This window comes from Pseudonaja textilis, chromosome 2 (genome assembly GCF_049901715.1).
Source record: "Pseudonaja textilis isolate UNSWEBS1 chromosome 2, rPseTex1.2, whole genome shotgun sequence".
Classification (NCBI taxonomy): Eukaryota; Metazoa; Chordata; class Lepidosauria; order Squamata; family Elapidae; genus Pseudonaja; species Pseudonaja textilis.
The window spans coordinates 60,190,386-60,209,614 of record NC_141991.1 but is presented as its reverse complement, the minus strand read 5'-3'; the positions used below and the strand labels follow the sequence as shown (position 1 = coordinate 60,209,614).

The window sequence follows — 19,229 nt, the reverse complement described above, 5'->3', positions numbered from 1 at the left end:
TTATTTCACTCCCCTCCCCCTATTAATTTGGGGCAACTCAAGGTCTCTCAGCATAATCTAGAAAGTGCCATTAGTCTTCTTTATAAAATTTATGTCCATGCTTTGTCACTTTTCTAAAGTAGAGGCAAGTTGATTGTGGGGATTTCTTACCGGAGTCTAAATTTCAGCATATTATCTGGAAGCTCAAACAAGAAAGGAAGACATGCAGACGGCCTGAAGCAGATCAGGAAATTAAGTGGCAAAAAATATTCACATGATCAAGAAATTTTAAAAAAGAAAGTTCTCTCTGAATAATTGAGTGCAACCGGAATTTGCTAGGTTCACATTTGCTGCATAAGACGATCGCCACAAGGCACCAGATTTTGGTTGGATAGGATTTTTTTTGCATGTCATCTCCAATGTTTTCTATATTTCTCTCCTGTTTACTGTCTCTATACCTTCTAAAATATATGGCCGTGAAAGCAATGCACAGGCAGGTTTGCCTTCAAACCTTTAGATTAACAACGCCCACCTGTCTGAGGTCTGTGAAGAAGTGTTTTCGTCTAACCACGTGCTACTCCCTGAATCAGTCTAGACAATGAACCTTTAGTTTAATATCTATATTGTGATCCATCCTCAGAATCACTAAACAGGCACATTGATCCTCCTCCTCCTCCAGTTGCTTCTAAGAATTAATCTGATCCTGACTCCCAACATAGAGAATCAGTCGCACGGAAGATGAGAGCCCCTCGCTGTTATCTATCGCTATAGTATCCCAGACAAGAAAAACTGTTTCGAGAGACTGCATGAGCACTGTATGTAGCACCCTTCTCTACTGAAGACCTCTTGTCCTGGGAGCTAGAATTCAGCACCACGTTGTTGGACAGCTCCCGCGGGGGAATATTTTGTGCTCCGGCACTCAGCATGGGGAGTTTGATTGCAGCACCCTAGTTCCGGACAGCTCCCCGCAGAGGTAATAAATGCATGGCAAGCTGCTTTGACATCCACGTCGTCGTCAGAGTTTCGAATGTGAATCAAATAGGCGAGCATCGCAGCGAACGAGGGACCTGCCTGCACGCTAAGCAAATCAAGAGCTTTCAGCACCCGAGCTGTGGGCAGCTACTTATGTAAGAGGAAAGGATCCGGAGGACGCGTGGCACCTCCAGCATTTGACAGAGGCAAGCATCTTCACAGCATGAAGCAGGCATCCGATCCTTGAGGGGCGGGGAGGAAGAGAAGAAGAGCTGGTTTGGTTTGCTTGCCCCGGGAAACCTCGAAAGCCACCTGGAAAGAAGCTGACCAGTAAGCTGCTCACCCCTCACCTAACAGGTGTCTCTTTTAACCAGGTAAGCCTTGTTACTCAGGTGCATTGACCATGAGTAGAATTAGAAGCCTGGCTACCTCTTTAGATATTTGTACATACATTGTGATGTGTGTGTGTGTGTGGGGGGGGGGTGCTTTTTGGAGAAGTAAAGGCATGTTGTGTGAATTTTTCTTTGCTCTTATTTCATGCCATCCAGCTGATCCTTCTCTTTCTGGTCTCTCCTCCTTTCATCCCATTCACTGCAATGGGATATAGAAGGATAAAGTAGCCCTCCAGGGTTTTCCAACCCTACAGATATCCTTGCCTATTATTCCCCAAAATTTAGACAATTGGACAGGAGATAGGCTCTCTGCCAGCCAGCCACTGTCATTTCTGGTAACTGGTTATCTTTCAGAGTTTAATTTGGAAGTCACATCAGCTCATTTCAGAGTTCATGATAGGAGCTTGCTTGCTGGTCCAGGATCCAGGAACTAATTTGAGATCTCACAATCGAAACAAATAAAAACTTTTGTAATGGGAATTATTATTAAAAGTATTAAAACAATACTATCTGCAGAACGCTAGAGACTAATGAGACTTTCTGGGATTCCAGATATTCACTGAGACACTAGAGGGCATGGATGGTGGGGATGGGTGGAATTATATTTGGAAAAAATGAACAGGTTAGCTTTTATAAATGTGTGTGTGTGTATATATATGTCTCCACTGAGACAATCATATCAAACCTGAAGTATCTTATTACTTCATTTTAACTTATAAGTGTATTTGCTTCCTTATTATTTAACCCTTTTGCTTATTACTGGTTTATATTTGGAGCAATTTCATAGATCATCCACAGTGGCAGGTTGGAAGAAATGGAAAATTATCTGCTTTCTCTATTTTTACTCACTTTTTCCTTATCCACAATCTTTAAAAAAAAAAAAAAAAGCTTATAAGGATACTAACTAGGAAAAAACCCATTATTCTCCCTCCTTCCCTTTTCATATAGGTTCCCAGCAGGGGTATGCTTTATAATCTAGAGCCAGAGGCAAGCTCAGAAGAGAGTGCTAGAGCATTTAGCAAACTCCTAGGGGAGAGAATGTACAATGATTGTTTCTTTCAAAAGAAATCGCAAGAGGAAGCTCACATTATAACATATATTAAAGAACCTTGTTTATCATTCAATGGGTAAAAAGCTCAAATGCTTTTTGCAAAAAAGTTTGTTCCGCTTACAAATGTGAGTAGCCATTTATTATTCCTCTGCTCATCTCCCGACATGACACAAAGAAAAAGTCAACTCAGCATGCCGATTTTCTTACTGGTGTCTTTCAAATGTTTTGTTTGACCAGCCATCTACTCTAAAAAGCCTTCTGAATGAATTGCCGAATTTAAAATCACCCTGGACTACCATCCATCAGATGCCACTGTCAAATCATTCCCCACTTAGAAACCTGCCCCCTCCCCAAGAATATCTTTTTGTAGTGTGTGTGTGGGGTGTGTGTGTGTGTGATGTGATGGTGTCATTTAAATGATGAGCAAGAGTAACTTGATTCTGACCCTGAGCAGATCTTGGTACATTTTAGGATGTGTATAATTCTTAAAAGACCTGCTGAGCATACAAAGCAGAATTGCAGATTGAAGTGATGTGGCAGTTTGCATGTGGTTTTTGCTCTGGTGTGCAAAGAAGCCTATCTGACAGATGTTTTGGCAGGGCTATTTGCCTAAGAAAGCAAAGGGAAAGCTCCTCTTGGCCTTAAGAGGATAGCATCATCCAAGTGAATTATTGGTTTCCTATAAAGTTTAACACATATGCAAATGTTTGCCTGATCCCGAGTGGGTACTCATAGACCAGACTTCATTTCAACTCCAAGTTTAAGTTTAAAACTCACTTGAGGGGAAAAAATGAAGCAAATATCTGCTTCATAGTCTAATCTACATTAGAACAATGATACTGAAGATAAAATGGGATAAAGTCATAGATAGACTATGCTGAATATCATAAAAGATGAGTGGAACAATATTTAATAAAGAATTAAATTATCTATTTTTTTTTTTGGCTTAGATAGATATCTTACGTTTCCTCCAGAAGATCAAAGTGATATATATTGTATAGAATTCCCCCCCCCCCTCCAATTTTTATTACAAGAAAATATGCATGGAATAGATGCTGATTGGTTCAGTCACCCAGTGAGTTCCCATGACTGAAGGCTGACTTTGGTCTCCATTTTTGAAATCCAATAATTCTAACACTGCATCCAGTGAGGAAGATTATGCCACCGAAACCTTCAAAACCCAATTTCTGGGTATATGGAGGAAATTAATGGGAGATTATGAAAATAATCTCTATCCTTTTTTACCATCAAAATACAGTACCTGTAGTTCTTTTCAACTTGATTCTGGAACTGACCCAATGAAAGTAACTGCTGCTTCAGTTCATTTACTACAGATAGTCCTTGACTTATGACCACAATTGAGCTCAACATTTCTGTTGCTAAACAAGGCAGTTGTCACGCGAGTTTTGCTCCATTTTATGATCTTTTTAGCCACAGTTGTTAAGTGGATCATTGCAGTTGTTGATGGTTAAGCCATTAAGCACATCTGGCTTTCCCCATTGCATTTGCTTGTTGGAAGTTGACTGGGAAGATGGCATGACCTCAGGACAGGGCAACTGTCATACATACATGGCAGTTGCCAAGTGCCCGAATTTTGATCACGTGATCATGAGGATGCTGCAACAGTCATAAGTGTGAAAACCAGTCATAAGTCATTCTTTTCAGTGCCATTGTAACTTCAAGTGGTCACTAAACAAATGGTCCTAGGTCAAGGACTACCTCCTTTTTACAATGTAGTGAGAAATCATAGGATTCTAATACTTGTGGCTTGAAACCTGGCAAAATAAAACCTTGTTATCCATTTGTGCGTGGAACACTGATTTAAAGAGCCTCCAAAAGAAGTCAAATATTCAAAATGGTAGATTATGAAAGATACAGAGAATAGTACAAGGTAACTAAGCCCTTATATAAATTAATGGACTTTTTTTTGCTCTTAGTTCTATCCAGAAATAATGGAGTAATAACAGAAAAGCATTCCTTAGCAGTAATGAGGGAGAAGGGGGAATGGCGGTAGCTGGCCAATTCACAGCTATGGTGTGAAGCCAAATGCTAATCAAATAGGACTTTTCTTATATTGCCGCTACCAAACTCTGTGAATGGATTGAAAACAAGAAGAAAGAAAAGAAATGGAAGCACTGACAAAGGCAGTAGATTAAAATAGCCAAGGCTGAAGATATTTCTAAACAGTCTGCTGAAGTTTTCAAATGACTGGCAACATTTTCTCCTCTGAGACATTTTATTGATATGAATTGGACAGAACTAGTTTTTATCAAAAAAATATGTTGCTGAGCTAAATACTCTCTTCTGCATCAGCATCCCAAAGCCTGACCTTTGGGTCTTGGAGAGAGAGAGAAAAATTGGGGCGTTAAAGCATTGGTTTCAACCTCAGAGCTAACTAATTCTTTTTATGTGGGCCAAATGACATGAGCTATTACGATATAGGTAATAAAATGCATAACACTGCTTTTGCTTAGTACAGGAGATCTGAAACAAATGCAAATTATAGGTGAGAAGAAGCTTAACCTTCTCCTCTCAAAGCCTCTTGGTTCCACTTTTCCTCCGAGGGGTGTTCTAGATACATCAACGTTTGGTGAAGCTCCAACATGCCTTGGACACCATATGTTTTAGGCATCCTAGTAGGAGTGAAGTTGCAGTAGGAAACTGGCAGGCAGGGAAGGAAAGCGCTCCCTGCGCACTCCTTTTTTTTCTTTAGAAGAAGCAGCTGTAAGAATTTTGCACAAGATATGTAGTTTGGCTTTATGAGTGTTGCCCAAACCAAGTCTAGGGCTCTGTTCTGTCCTGGCCTTCATCCAAACTGAGACCCTTTCCTTTAAATGATAATATTTAATTGGCTGAGGTAGTGATTATGGTAAGAAAATAATTCTAGAAGGTTCATGTAGGTGAAGGGTTGGCTGATTGAGTTGGGGTCAAAACAGCATTAGTTTAATTGCTTGTGGGAAATTAGTATCTGAGCTTTTTTATAAGGGGGCATTTCTAATTGTTATATCATATTGTTTGCACTCTGAAATACGTGAGATCAGTTTCAAATATCTCCAAAGATCCATGAATGATATGCAAATGGAAATGTATTTTATCACACTTAATAAAATCATTACTCTTCTGTGATTTATTTTACGATAAAGGGTTTTGCATTTTCTAATGGTGTGTGTGTGTGTGTGTGTGGTGTATACAGTTTATGGTCAACTATCAGCTGGCAGTTACATATTACATATAATGAAAAAGACAATTAAAAAGGACAGAAGGCACAATAAAAATGATCTTACAGAGAAGGGGGAAAACAATAGTGATATAACAGAGTTTTGCAATCCTTGTAGAGATTTCTGGAGATGAAAAAAGTAAAAGGAGAATATTTTCCTCCACTAAGAATTATTAAATATCTATGCCAAGCTGTCGAAATGGGAAACACAGAAATATGTGCAACTCTATTTTATACAAAAAATAGAGGGAGAAACCCTCTAGGCAGAAGGCAGAAACTTGGACTGGTATATGTATATGTATGCACACATAAAATTTCAAATATGCATGGAAATTAAGTGGAAATTAAGCAGCATAATTAAGCCTAATTTAAATTTTGAATTTCAGATTTTCCCATTGTACAGAGATGTCAACCCAAGACATTTAAAAAAGATGGACCTCAAAGAATTTATCTATTTCTATTTTACGTTCATCCTATTTCCATATCTGACAGAATATACCATTTGCTGCATTTCTTTTATATGTTAATTTTCTAGCAAATGATTGGGTGCAAGTGGTTTCCAAGCATTTATCTTTGAAAAACTTAATTTCTGTATGTTGTTTTTAAGTAGTGTACCTATTTTGGTCATATTTCACCCCACTACATCCATTTTGCAGTTAATTTTGAACCTGAAAGTTTTATCACTTGGAGAAATCCGACTTTTACAGCATAACTGAAATTCCACAATTGATTGGAAAGTGCAACAAAAGCCATTCATTCAAACAGAAACCCTCCCACCTACACCACACGCACCTGATGCAAAGACAAAATACTTAGAAAGCTAACAAGAAAGGAAAAGATGGAGGAGCAAGGAAGCCCGAGAAGGCAGAGGCCACTGCTGGGGGAAGCTCTTATCAATGATTTTGATCAGACTATTCAGCCTTAAAGAACAAGAGACTTGGTTCCACTTTCTATAGTTATCTAAAGGAGATATCTATGTACAGAGAGATTTAAACCTTAGAGAAGGTGAAAGGATGAGATTTAAATAAAACAATCATGAAAGTACCAGTATCAGCAGAAGCAACATTATTTTTCTATATTTCAGGATTCTGCTTTGTTCAAAAAACTGAATGGAAACTCTGCTGATACTGGTACTTTCATGATTATTTCATTTTATTTGAAATCTCCTATCACATCTTCACCTTTCTCTAAGGAACGTTTGAAATTCTCTCTCTGAATACATAGAATTATCTCACTTTATGATTATATAACTATAGAAGGAAGTTGGAACCAAGATCTACACACTGTTCTTTAAGGCTGAATAGTACATGATCAAAATTCATTGATAAAGAGCTTCACCCAGTACAGTATTGGCCTCTGCCTTTATCTCGAGGCATTCTACACGTTGCTCCGTTCCATCTTCTTACCTATTCTGGTTTAAGGCAATTTTGCTAAGATATTTAATTTTTTGTCATTACTTGACATCAGGTGTTAATTTTTCACGTGTTTCAGGTGTAGATGGGAAGGAGTTATTCATGTTTGAAAATGAATGGAACATATTTAATGTTGCACTTTCCAATCAATATATGAACATTAATATAATTCAGTTATGCTGTGAAAGTCTGCAAATTATCAGCTTACTTGATCTAGGCTGCAGAAATCCAGAGGACCATGAGAAGTCTATAAAGAGAGTTCATGGCTGCCATCTACTGGCCTTTTGGATTTTTGCAACCTTGTTCTATTAGTCCTTCTACTTGCCTTTCCAATCTAGTCTTGACTACTCTAGCTGCATCACCATCAATTGTCTGATCCTTTTAAAATTAAAAATATAATAATTTAATTAGGAATCTTCTATGTGTCAAGGATTATTTGCTTCTGCATTGAGTTTTACCTTTGATCATGCTTTTTCAGTTCCCTGAAAAAGTGTTGGTTTGGTTTTACTTTATTTTCCTTTATTTTTCTGACGTTGGCATAAATGTTTGGACTAGCTGGGAAAAGTTTGAAACATGTGTGCATGTGTGGGTGTTCCCTGAGAATTTGCCTTTCAGGAAGACATACTGCAGCCTAATTTCTGTTGTAGTTAGACATTTACATTGTGTGTGTGTGTGTGTGTGTGTGTGTGTGTGTGTGTGTGTGTTGAGGTAGCTACTTAATCCATGAGTTTATGCCTCATATTACCAGGTGTGCTCTGTAAATGGAGGGGGTGGCAATGATGTTCCATCTTCAGGTGTTGGTTGTCCATCCAGTTTTTTTCCAGGTCTTCTTGAGTTCAGAATGTAATGTGTAGTTATTGTGTTTCAAGTTATGAGAGCAGCTACCTCTACGTTATGCTGAAGTATTGGGTAAGTCTTTTTTCCATCCATATGTTTCCTATATCCCCTCTCAGTAAAGTCTACTGCTGCAGTAGCATCCCATCATTTCTGGGCTCTCTTGTCTCATCCATGTTTGGATTGTTCCAATAGCTTACATAGTATCATATTGTCCTGGTTCACCCATATCTGTTGCTAATCAGATTGTTAATCCAGGCAATGTCTGAACTGGCTATAACACTCCTAGTTCAGGTCACTCTCATATTTGAAATAGGCAAGTGAAATGTTAGAGGGTCTTTGTCCAAGGATCTCTATTGGTAAGGTAGAAACTATTTAGGATTCAAATCCAAGTCTCCCGCAACAAAGGGAATGCTCAAACCAGTGTGTGTGTGTGTGTGTTACAAATTTGTCAATATGGAATGCTATACAAGTAAGTCAATAGCTTGGCCAGTAACTGATGAAATCAAGGACTTGATCTATTCAGATAGATTGTTGTTTTTCTTGTGTAGTTAGATATTGCTATGGATGTATGCACTAAACAGTACAGGTCTATACTTTATTTTTCCACAAATCATAAAAATTTCTTAATGAAATGGTGCAATTGCCCTCTGAATTTCTCTGAACCAGGCAGCCAACAAAAGGGAACTAGGACAGAGAAATGTGAAGCATCATGATATAATGTTGAAGCTTTTGGTTATGAAGAGAGAAGAAAAACCAACATGTTTTCACCTGGTATACCTTGTTCTAACCTTCCCTTCCTCTTAATGTTGATGTTGTGCTTAATGTTGATGTTGTACAAATTGTGTAAACTTTTTGTTAGCCTAATAAAGAGTCAACAGAGCAGCTGTCCCTTTTTAAATGATGATTGAAAATTGAAAATTCAAGTCAGTATCACTTTACATTTACTGCTTAATGAGCAAACCACTTGTAATAGGAGATCAATGTGCACAAATTAATTTATGTAACAATATTTGTTACCCCTTACCACAGTCCTAACAAATTCTGAGTGGCAAACAACATAGTGCAGAAGGAATCTCGATAGCAGTAAAACAAATGATTTTTATTTAAAGACTCTGTGGTAAGAGTCATTCCGAATCACTTAGGACTGAAGACAATTTGGAACAATATCATTTTTACCTACTTGTATAATGCAAGAAGAGGTAATGCTGAACATATCTATGGGAGAAAACATGAGTGTGTCTTCATCCCAGCCCTATGTACTTCTCCATTTAGTGCAAGAGTCTTCTCAGCTGACCTCCCAGACATTTTCACACTGGATTGGCACAATCAGTTTTGGCAAGATGTTGCCTGTTAAATCTGTACAGGCAATGATCAAGACTTTGAATTGGGCAGAGAAGCCTGCACATATTTAAGGCAGTCATTTTAAAACCAGAGTCATTCTGCACAAGTAGAGTGATCTGTCAACAGTCTGCTTGTTGTGTACCAGCTCCAGCTTTCATTTCCATGGACAGTCCCAAATGGAGTCTAATTAGATCTGATCCAGTTATGGCCCAAACTGGCATATTAGATGAAGCTCAGATACAAGATTTCTACCTGTTATTTGTACAGTATTTGAGCATCCAAGAAGACCTCCAAATCATGAACCATGTCCTTTTAGAGCGGGCAAATCCAGTCCTTCCAAAGTTACTACCGATGACAAATAGCAAATTCATGCTGATAGGATTTAATCTGAGCTTGTTTTGCTCCATCCAGATCCTCACCAGGCACCACTTCAGATCTTCTAGATTTCATGTTTAGTTCCATTCCCATTTCAAGTTCCAGCTTGATATGGAAAACTCCTGCTACTGGGATCCTATCCATAACATAAAAATAAATTGGGAGAAGCTGTCTAATTATCCTGGTAGGGGAAAAAAAGCTATATAATAACTCCAGTATTACAAGTAAGGCATAAAAAATAGTGTATGCTTGGTGAAGGATGGAAATTAGGGCATCAATTCAAACCCAGCTCTTTAATTGGCATTTGCTATCTGATTAATAACTTTCATACTGGAATCCAAATTTACAAGTTGAATGAATGTCAGGGAGTGATTATTTGGAATCTCAGGATGAAAATGTCAATACAAATTCAAATCTCAGTTCTAATTATTGGAATCAAAATGTGAAATGTTAAAAATTACAGTAGTCTCTTCTTGGTCTAGTGCCCAGTAATCAGATAGCCAGAAGACAATTAACTACCAAGGAAGGGCTTTAGTAGCAGAAAATATATTCAACTGATGAAGGAAAGAAAATGGCTTAGGTATGGTTTTATGTGGGGTGCAATTTTTGTTGTGTGGTACAACTTTCAGAATATTTAGAAAGGTACCTTTCTCAGATTTAAATTCAGAGCACTTGAACAGAATGTTTCCACATGTCAGTTTGACATTGCCAGATGTTTTGATACGAATATGCTCAAATGGAAGTTGACAGTCTGTGTCCCACTTATCTTTTCATAATTCTTGTTGAAGTTTGTATAGTTCTGATATATCTATATACAGTATATTCAACCCAGGAAAATACAGCATACGCTGTCTTGTTCTGCTTTATGATCAAAGAAATAAAATGCATTTCTATATTACAGTGATGGAACAATCTGTTGTTGGTTTCTTATTTGCATTACCCTTTAACAGTTATTACATTTTTGGTAAACAAACACCAAAAACAAAATTGCCACCTGTTTTGTGTTGCCTGCTTCACTCATTATAGGCTATAAACCACAGAGAGACGTATAGTTTAATGCTGTTTTTCCCCTATAATGACCACAGATTCTGGAATACTTAAAAGAACAGACTCCATCAAATATTTGGACCATATGATGCAACCCAGTGCCTTCTCACTGTTTTGACAGATCACTTCCAGAATTCCTTTCCAATGCAATTTGTGGTTTATGGGACCACATTATTATAGTAACACAAAATAGACACACTAGTTTTGATTGAGAGAACATAGTCATGTTTGTTTAAATTAGGCTTCAATTAATGAATAATGGGAAGGACTTTCTGATTGGAATGGAATTGTGGTCAAATCTGAGCCGTGAAATCAAATAAACTGTTCTTCAGTCTATTTTGCCATTTCTAATAAGTAATACAATTTGTTGCTCCCAGATCATGCTCATTATAGCTCTACAGCACATATTCTTGAAATATACATCCAAGAAGAATTTAGGGCAGCTAAATTCTTCTTAGTTTCCTGCCATTCAGACGTCTTGTCCTAATTATAGAAACCTGTGGATACATATTGTTTGGACCATTGGCAAGAATGAGCTGCTCTTTTCCAGCACTGGGTGAGGAAGGGAGAGGCAAGATTAAAAACTGGTTGAAAAAATATGGAAAGTGGGAGTGAGACTCAAGTTGAAGTCTAGATTTCATCTACTCTAGACCTGCAGCCTTGGACATATTGCTTTCTCCCAGCTATTATGTATCCATTTACAAACCATTGAAAAATCCTTCACACATTAAATAATCAGTTAAGTTGGGAGAATGAGAATGAACAAACTGCATTGGTGCATCTAAGTAAGAGAGGAACAGCATAGTTGGAAATCTAGCTGGTCTATAAAAATAAGGAGCTTCCCCCTTATGAAGGGCTTCTCTTATGATAGCTTTGCAAACCTTGATTTTTCTGAGTTTGTCTTCCTATTTTTATTCTTTCCAACCCAATGGAAATATTAGAAGAAATAATGTAAAGAGATTCAAGGGCTCTGTCCATCAGCAAACTTAACAGAAGAAAACAAGGTTGCATGTGGGGAAAGACTTTGACAAAAGAATGTTCAAGAATAAATCTGGAAAATGCTGGAAATGTCATCAGATACCTGGCTCATACTACCATATGTGGTGGACTTGTGAGGATGCTAGAAAATACTGGACTAAAATCTGCATGTGGTTGGAAAAAATGACAAAGAAACACATAGATTTGAAACCGGAGTTTTTTTTTATTGGGAATCTTACCAGATGCATACAGTAAAGACTTGAAATATCTGATTGTAAATGTATTAACTGCGGCTAGGATTGTATTTGCTAAAAATTGGAAAAATGAGAAAATTCCATTGCAGGAAGAAATTATTAAGAAAATATTGGAATGTGCTGAGATGAGTAGATTGACTTTTGAAATTAGAGAGCAAGAAGATAAACAATTTTATAAAATTTGGGACCTTTTCTATCGATGGTTGGATGATAAAATACAATAATAGAATATTTAGAATGTTAGATAATAAGGAATATCTTTATTTTTTCTTTTTCTTTTGTTATTTGACATCATATCTATGAAGTGTTTTTTAGGATAGATTTGGTATGATTATATGATTTGTTATAGAATAAATTGCCCAAATTATAGTTATCTCATAAAGTATGAATGAATAAAATTATAGTCAAATGATTTTTTAATAATGATATGAGGACATATAAGTTTGGATTGATAATAAGAGTTATTATGTAACATAACCGTAATTGAGACTACGAAATGAATGCACAAAACTGATGAACCAACCGACACACTGTTTGTATATATGTACGGAAGAGAGCTGATGTTTTTATGTTTTGTTTGTTTTGTTTGTTTTTAAAAAAACCAATAAAATTGTTTTCAAAAAAAGAAAAAAGAAAGATGAGGTTTAAAGATAATCCAATTATTCAGGCTTAGAGAGTGAACTTACTGAAAATTTCCCTGATGCTGCAAGACGCAACTGGGCAAGCAGCTTCGAATAGTAGCAATGGCTCCATTCCAGGTCCCCTCCTCCCATGTGGTCAAATGAGTCAGAACTGGTCCCAGGCTTCACACACAAAGGTATGGCCTCTGTTGGTAAAGAATTCCAGAGGTTTTGGTCTGCATGCTTTCCCTATAGTGTTGGTGTAAACCAGAGGCCTTCAAATTTGACAACTTTAAGACTTGTGGACTTCAACTCCCAGAATTTCTGGCTGGAGAATTCTGGGAGTTGAAGTCCACAAGTCTTACAATTGGCAAGTTTGGGGACCCCTGCTGTAAGCTCTGTTCACATACTTTGCTTTCCAATTCTGTTATTATTTACTGTTTCTGAGGATAACAATTCTTACTTCCCTTTATAACCCAAAGAATATAATGCACTTCATATGCAGATATGCTCCAATATAATTCAAACATTGGTTCACAGTGTGGTGATCTGACATTAAACTGAAGTGGGAAAAAGAGAATGTGCTTGCTATCTATCTGTTGTTTTCCAGACTCAGTTGAGAGTACCATGGTTGACTTTAAATATCTGTAAAATGTAGACATTTACAGAATGATGTCTTCCTTCATAATAGCCCACCCAAGATCAGTCAAAGAAGTGAGTGCACAGCTTGATGCAGCTGAGATAGATTTATTGAATTTTCTTCTGCTACCTCATCTTCAGTTGTTCCAAAACATTCTCCATCTAGAAAAAAAAGCTTTAAAAAAACTTCTGAGATATATTGAAAGCACAGAAATAGGATATTTCTGAAGAAAAATGGACTGAGACTACATTATGCTTTTACGCTTTCATTTTAATTATGATTACATAGAAGGTAGGCTGCATGGTACCATTTATTTAGCTTGACTTCATTTGAATCCAAGAGGAATGCTGTAATTTCAAACCAATTGAAACAATTTCCAGGGGAAAAAAAATCCCCATCTGGAATAGACTCTTCTTAAAAGGTAGAATGAAATGATTCTTTTGGGCCAAGGTATCCCAAAAACTGAATTCATTATTACACAAATCACCCAGAGGAATATGAGAGAAATTATAAAGTCATTCTTGAGTGAAAAGATTCATAAAGTAGAAAGGCAGTTCTAAACAAATCAGGACTTTGAATGCAACTGGAAGCAAGCTAGAAGCCAGTGAAGATAAAACCAAACAGGAATGAAATGCTCTCAATGGTCAGATGTATTGGCCATTAGGGGCAAATGGTTATTTTTCTGCAACTTTTGTACAGTGATGGAAGAGTCCCCTTAGAGCCTGTGGATAGCAGAAGACAATAGCAAAGCAATCTTATATAGAGGGTTCTAGTATTGGAGATTCCACGATTTCCAGAGCTTTAGTAATGGCATTTGGGCAAGAATAAGGGAGAAGCGATTTTTGCTTTTGTAATTTTTTAAACAAAGCCTTCCCAATGTGAGGGATATCTTTCAAATCAAATTTTGGGCTGGTTCAACTTCTGCTCCCCATGAAGGACACTGTTGTGGTTGAGGAGAATTTTACGTTACAGATCTAGAGGGTTTTTCGGGATCTAGCCCTGTTATGCCAATGATCTACATCCATTTAATTTTTTTCAATATCAACATACTAAGGTCAGAGCTACAAATCTTTTCAAGGAAGCAGAGAATGATGAATTAGAGATAGTTGTCTCAAAGGAGGAGAATTCCTTCTCGAAAATATTACGTTTTCAATCTTTTGAATTATTTTTAGAAACTGCATAATTATTTTCATTTCCTCTGGCAATGGCAAGGATACAGCTGCTGAAGCTGGATCAAATGGGAAAGAACTGGTCATGTTTTCTAGAGGTTGCTTTTTTGGCACTGAAATGCTTCCCAAGTGAAACCACAAATGCAACATCACTATGAAACGTATCTTGGCTGCCATCCATGCATAACAAGTTATTTATGTGTGCATTAAATGCACAAATTATCTGTTACCTTGGTGTTTAATCATTCCATCTAAAGACAATCCCATGCTCTCAATATATTTTCACAATTTAGCTGGATACAAAATTTAATAAAACACCTTTACTGGAGTTTATGGAGACTTGTCTTAAGGCTTTTATTCTTATCTTAAGAAATAGAACGGTCCTTCCATTTCTCACTTTCTGTAATGGAATAATGCCCTGAGCTGCAATAATAATCCTACCATTTTGGTGCTAGGTTAGCTCCATCTTGATGCTGACATTGATAACAAAGCTGGTTTATTGATAGGTTGGATTATTATACTCTCCAGAATGTCAAAAGCAGGTGACAGTAGCTCAATATTAGCAAAATGCACTCTGTGTAATCTGCCATTTATTCTATTACTGAAAGTCACTGCTATGAAAGTAATCAGGGTCTGATTAATGCTAGATCAGCCCGCAGCAAGGATATAAATAATCTTCACGTTCAATTATTATGTCTCTCAACCTCCTCAGAGCCCCCACAGGTCTGAGCTTGCATAGCTGCAAGCCACTAGATATATATTTTTTTAAGCTTTTGGAGCTTGTTTGAGTCAACCTCTGCTCTTTAAACCTCATGCTCTCAGCCATATTTATGAAATGCAAGAGGCCAACAATTCTGCATGGATTGCCAGCCCATGCCTCATTGCACTCACATGCTATTAACAAGAGAAAGGTCAAAGGTTGCTAATGAAATATTTAATTCAAGGAAGCTAGCTCTAGACTATTTATATCTCATTCAGTCTTCTGCTCCATGACAGCTTCAGGATTGTTTACAGTAATCACCACAGTGGAAATATGTGAGAAATAGTGACTATGTGTCATTTTAGGACTGGGGTGTGAGCAAAATGCCTGCTAAAGGCCTCAACTGAAGAAAAACAATTCAGTAGACATCTTGTTAAAAGATTCACCCCATTCTTTGGTCTAAAAACTTTGGTTTAAAAAATGTTTTAGGGACAAGGAAGAATTCTGTTTCATTTTAAATCCACCAGTCAAATGTATAGTCTCCAAACTATGATGAGGCTTATAATACATACCTGGCAATGCAGTTATTGGCTGAACAATCTGTATACAGAAAAGGCATGTCAGGGAAATACATATTTGAAAAATCTAACTTAGGAAAGTTGTGTACTGCTAGAGAAAATTGGGTAGAAAAATTAATGTGGTTTTTTTTTTTGTATGCAGCTTTTTAAATAATTTACAGAATAGAGCTACTATTAAAAGGAACAAGTTCTTGAAAAACTGAAATGACCATTCAGCCAGGCTTATTCTGAATACTTTATATATTTCGTTGCACTAAGAAATTTCCTCTCCTATTACTGTAGCCACCAGGGCTCTCTCTTGCTCTCTCTCTCTCTCTCTCTGCATATACATTTTTCCCTCACAGATATGTTCCAACAATCTTTGCTTTTCAAACAATAATAACACAAGTTTCCATTTTATAAATGAAAATAAGGGTTATGTCAGATGAAAAATGAATTTTGAGAATATAATTAACACACTTTTTTAAACAAAAGTAATAAATAGAAGAGTCAGAGTATTAGAAATGAGGGAAGAAAGATTTATTATTTCTCTTTCTCCTCATTATGATCCAGGTAAAAACTACTTTTTTTCTAAATCTTCTTTATGTAACTCAAGAGAAACTTTATTGGCATATCTTCTGTGGCCATAAATCCCTAGTTTTTCAACCATAGATATGTGTGTGTGTGTGTGTGTGTGTGTGTGTGTGTATGTGTGGTGGAGGCACTATAAGGGGACAAGTGATGATATGTGCTAGTATCGCACAAATACTGTAGCCCATGTACTTGTGTCAGATAAAGATGCAATACATAATCATAGTATATATGCCATGACATAACTATTCTGACATAAACAGGGCTTCTGTCACTATTTTGAGCTCCTTAAGCAATGATGGGGTAGAATCTAACAAATAAAGCAATAAAGCTAGACAAATATAATGCAAACTATACAAATAGACTTTTGTTCAAGCTAAAGCTAAAAGTAAAGTAGCCAGCATCTATAATGTTCTGACTAAAGAACATAAAGGTACTGCACTAAGAAGCTTCAAATGAATATGTTTCAATGGGTTCACACTTAAAAAGTTTATTTAATGAACTTTTGTGAACAAGTGAAGCAGAGTATGTAAGGATTCTACTTTTTGGATTCATTTTGTCTCTCTGAGTTTCTATGTGACCTTTCAATAAATCCTTTCCAATGAGGCTTCATGGCAAACTGGACATCCTGGCAGAAAAGGGATGACATGGCAATGGAGAGTGAATTCTGGCCAACAAAGTCTCTCTGAAAAAAAAAAGAGAGAGATTGTGAGATTGTCCACTTGTACTCCAAACAGCTGTTTCTTGTGAACAGACTGCAGGAATGAAGATTTTTGTGGTTGATTTGTGAATCAAGTATCTGGTAAATCGATAGTGTCCAACCAAAGTCACAGCCCATAATGTAGCTGAGTCTCATTTTTGAAGATTACTTCTTAACTGCTCTTCTGCATTTATTTAGGCTTGTTTCCACATGTGTGGAATGAGATCCTAGCATGCTTGCTGAGGTGCTAAAATGGAGAGTGTCCTTTTGTGTGTGTATGATTCTGATCCTTTTAGTGTTTATATTTTTCTATACATTATACAAAGAAAACCAAATTCCAATTCATAACAATAGAGGGGAAAAATGAACCAGATTAAAGCCTCCTTTCCTTTAAAGTGCTAATTTTCCAGGAGTTCTATCATGTTTTAAAGTGGGCATAGGAACATCCAGAAGTGGAAGCCACCAATCTTGGTCCAGGTCACTTTTTTTTTCCCTCTCAGCAATCTATCATTTCATGAGCATCTTTTCTCTTGGATGCTGTGTAGTGAAGTTTTTTCTGTGGGCGAAAAACAAAAACAAAACACTGAGTAAAGTGTCCCACTTGGCTCCCTTTTTATGCGAGAAACAATACGCTATAGGTGAAAGAATTGATAGTTTAGTACTTTATTCCAAGACACCTCTGAGCTTTTATGTCATGTAAAGAGCAAGTTGAGGTCTACAGAGTCATTGATGGTGAAACAGAGTAATCTGCAATATCTTACTTCCAAAAAGCAGTGGTGAGCGAGTCTTGCAAAGTAATTGTGCTTGTCATATATCAGCTTTGTGATTATCATGACATGTCAGCTGCAATCACTTGATTTCTCTTTGCTGATACAGTGACCTTGATATTTGCAGAACAAAGATTTACCATAGATTTGGCCTGGAGAAATTTTCTTTAGAGCTTGTATCTAAGAAGGGGAATGCTAAATATAACTTCCTCTTGAAATCCTTATTGTAAAAGGAACAGTATTTGCAAATTAAACGTGACCAGACTAAAGCGATTTTATTTTATTATTTGTTAATAATTATTGTGAACCCTGATTTTAGCAGGCAGGTCTATGGGTTACTTGGTTGAACTCACGAACAGAGAAGCAGCCAGGGCTCTCAAAGGGATTGTGCCCAAATGACTTCTCCTAGAGCAACTACCCTGGAGTGGTGTTTGTGTGTGTGTGTGTGTGTGTGTGTGTGCTGTACTTTAGTAAGAATCCCTGGGAGACGAAGTTCCAAAGGAGATGGTTGGAACAATGACGAAAGAAAGGGAGGAATGGCTGCAAGTCAGTGATGCGTTTCAAAAATAGTTACCACCGCTTTGGTGGGTATGGCTTGGTAGGCGCACTTTGTGCACACGTGTGCCAAATACACAATTTGCGCAGGCACAGAGGCGTTTTGACTCACCTCCTGCAATCCTGCACACTCCCTGTTGCTTCAGCAGCTGCCGCGTGGCAATTGCTGTGCCGCGCAAAACAACTACACTTCAAAAGGAGGACATAAAGGTTAGTATGACAGCCTGGGTGGGCAGGTGTGCCCAACACAGAGCATCAGAGAAAACCGGTTTGGTTACCACTGCTCATCGCCATTCCTGGCTCAGCAGAACTGGGCCGAACCAGTAGAATACCACCACTGCTGCAAGTTCACATTTGAGCCTACAGTGTGCCAATAAGAGCAGCAAATCTGTTATTTCTTCGTCTTACTTATTATATCTGTGGAAATCAGACCAGCAACATTGTTTAGAGTTACACGTTCTCTCTTCAGTTTTGACCAGAAGATCCTTTTGCTGGCTTTTATGAGCAGTTTGCCAAGTAGTTTTGAGAACTACTCCCTTATGTTCCCTGAGCTATATGCTAGATAGGCAGAATATCATGAGATCATATCTTGTCAGAAGGCCTAGGATTCTTTTGAATCTTTGATACTCTTTCCATTCTGCTTCTTCAAAGTCCAACTTTCATTTCCACAGAGTGTCACAGAGAATATCATGGCTTGCACTATTTGTAGGTATAGACACTGTTGGAAAAAATATCCTTCTGGGTTCAGTTCCAAGCGGGGAAGAAAGATACTGGAAACATGGTGACTGCTTAGAAAGATGGTTTAATGGTGGATGGGACCACATGGCTTGGTGATCCTGTGTGAAAAGGGAAGAGATGCTGAGAGTGCCTGGGTTTTATGCCCTCTGTTGGGCTTTGAATTTGAGCTTGTGTTCTGATTGGTTGTCAGACTCCCATGGGGCCATGCGGGGGGGTAACTTTGTAGGTTGTCCTTTGAATCCCAGGCTTAGTTGACTCTTGCTGGGTGATGATGTAATGAAAGGGCTTTTGGCAATTCCTATTATGGCTCTGCCTGAAGGAGGTAGATCTTTGTTAT

General features: G+C 37.5%; 1 protein-coding gene across 1 annotated transcript in view; it reads left to right on the top strand.

Annotated features, from left to right (window-relative positions):
* Window positions 1–654: 654 nt before the first annotated feature.
* Window positions 655–19,229, top strand: part of GRM2 (glutamate metabotropic receptor 2) — a 102,391-nt gene continuing 83,816 nt past the window's right edge. The window contains exon 1 of the mRNA XM_026721471.2: window positions 655–1,325. The gene's annotated coding sequence lies outside the window, so the exon portion shown is untranslated. The remainder of the gene's footprint in view (window positions 1,326–19,229) is intronic.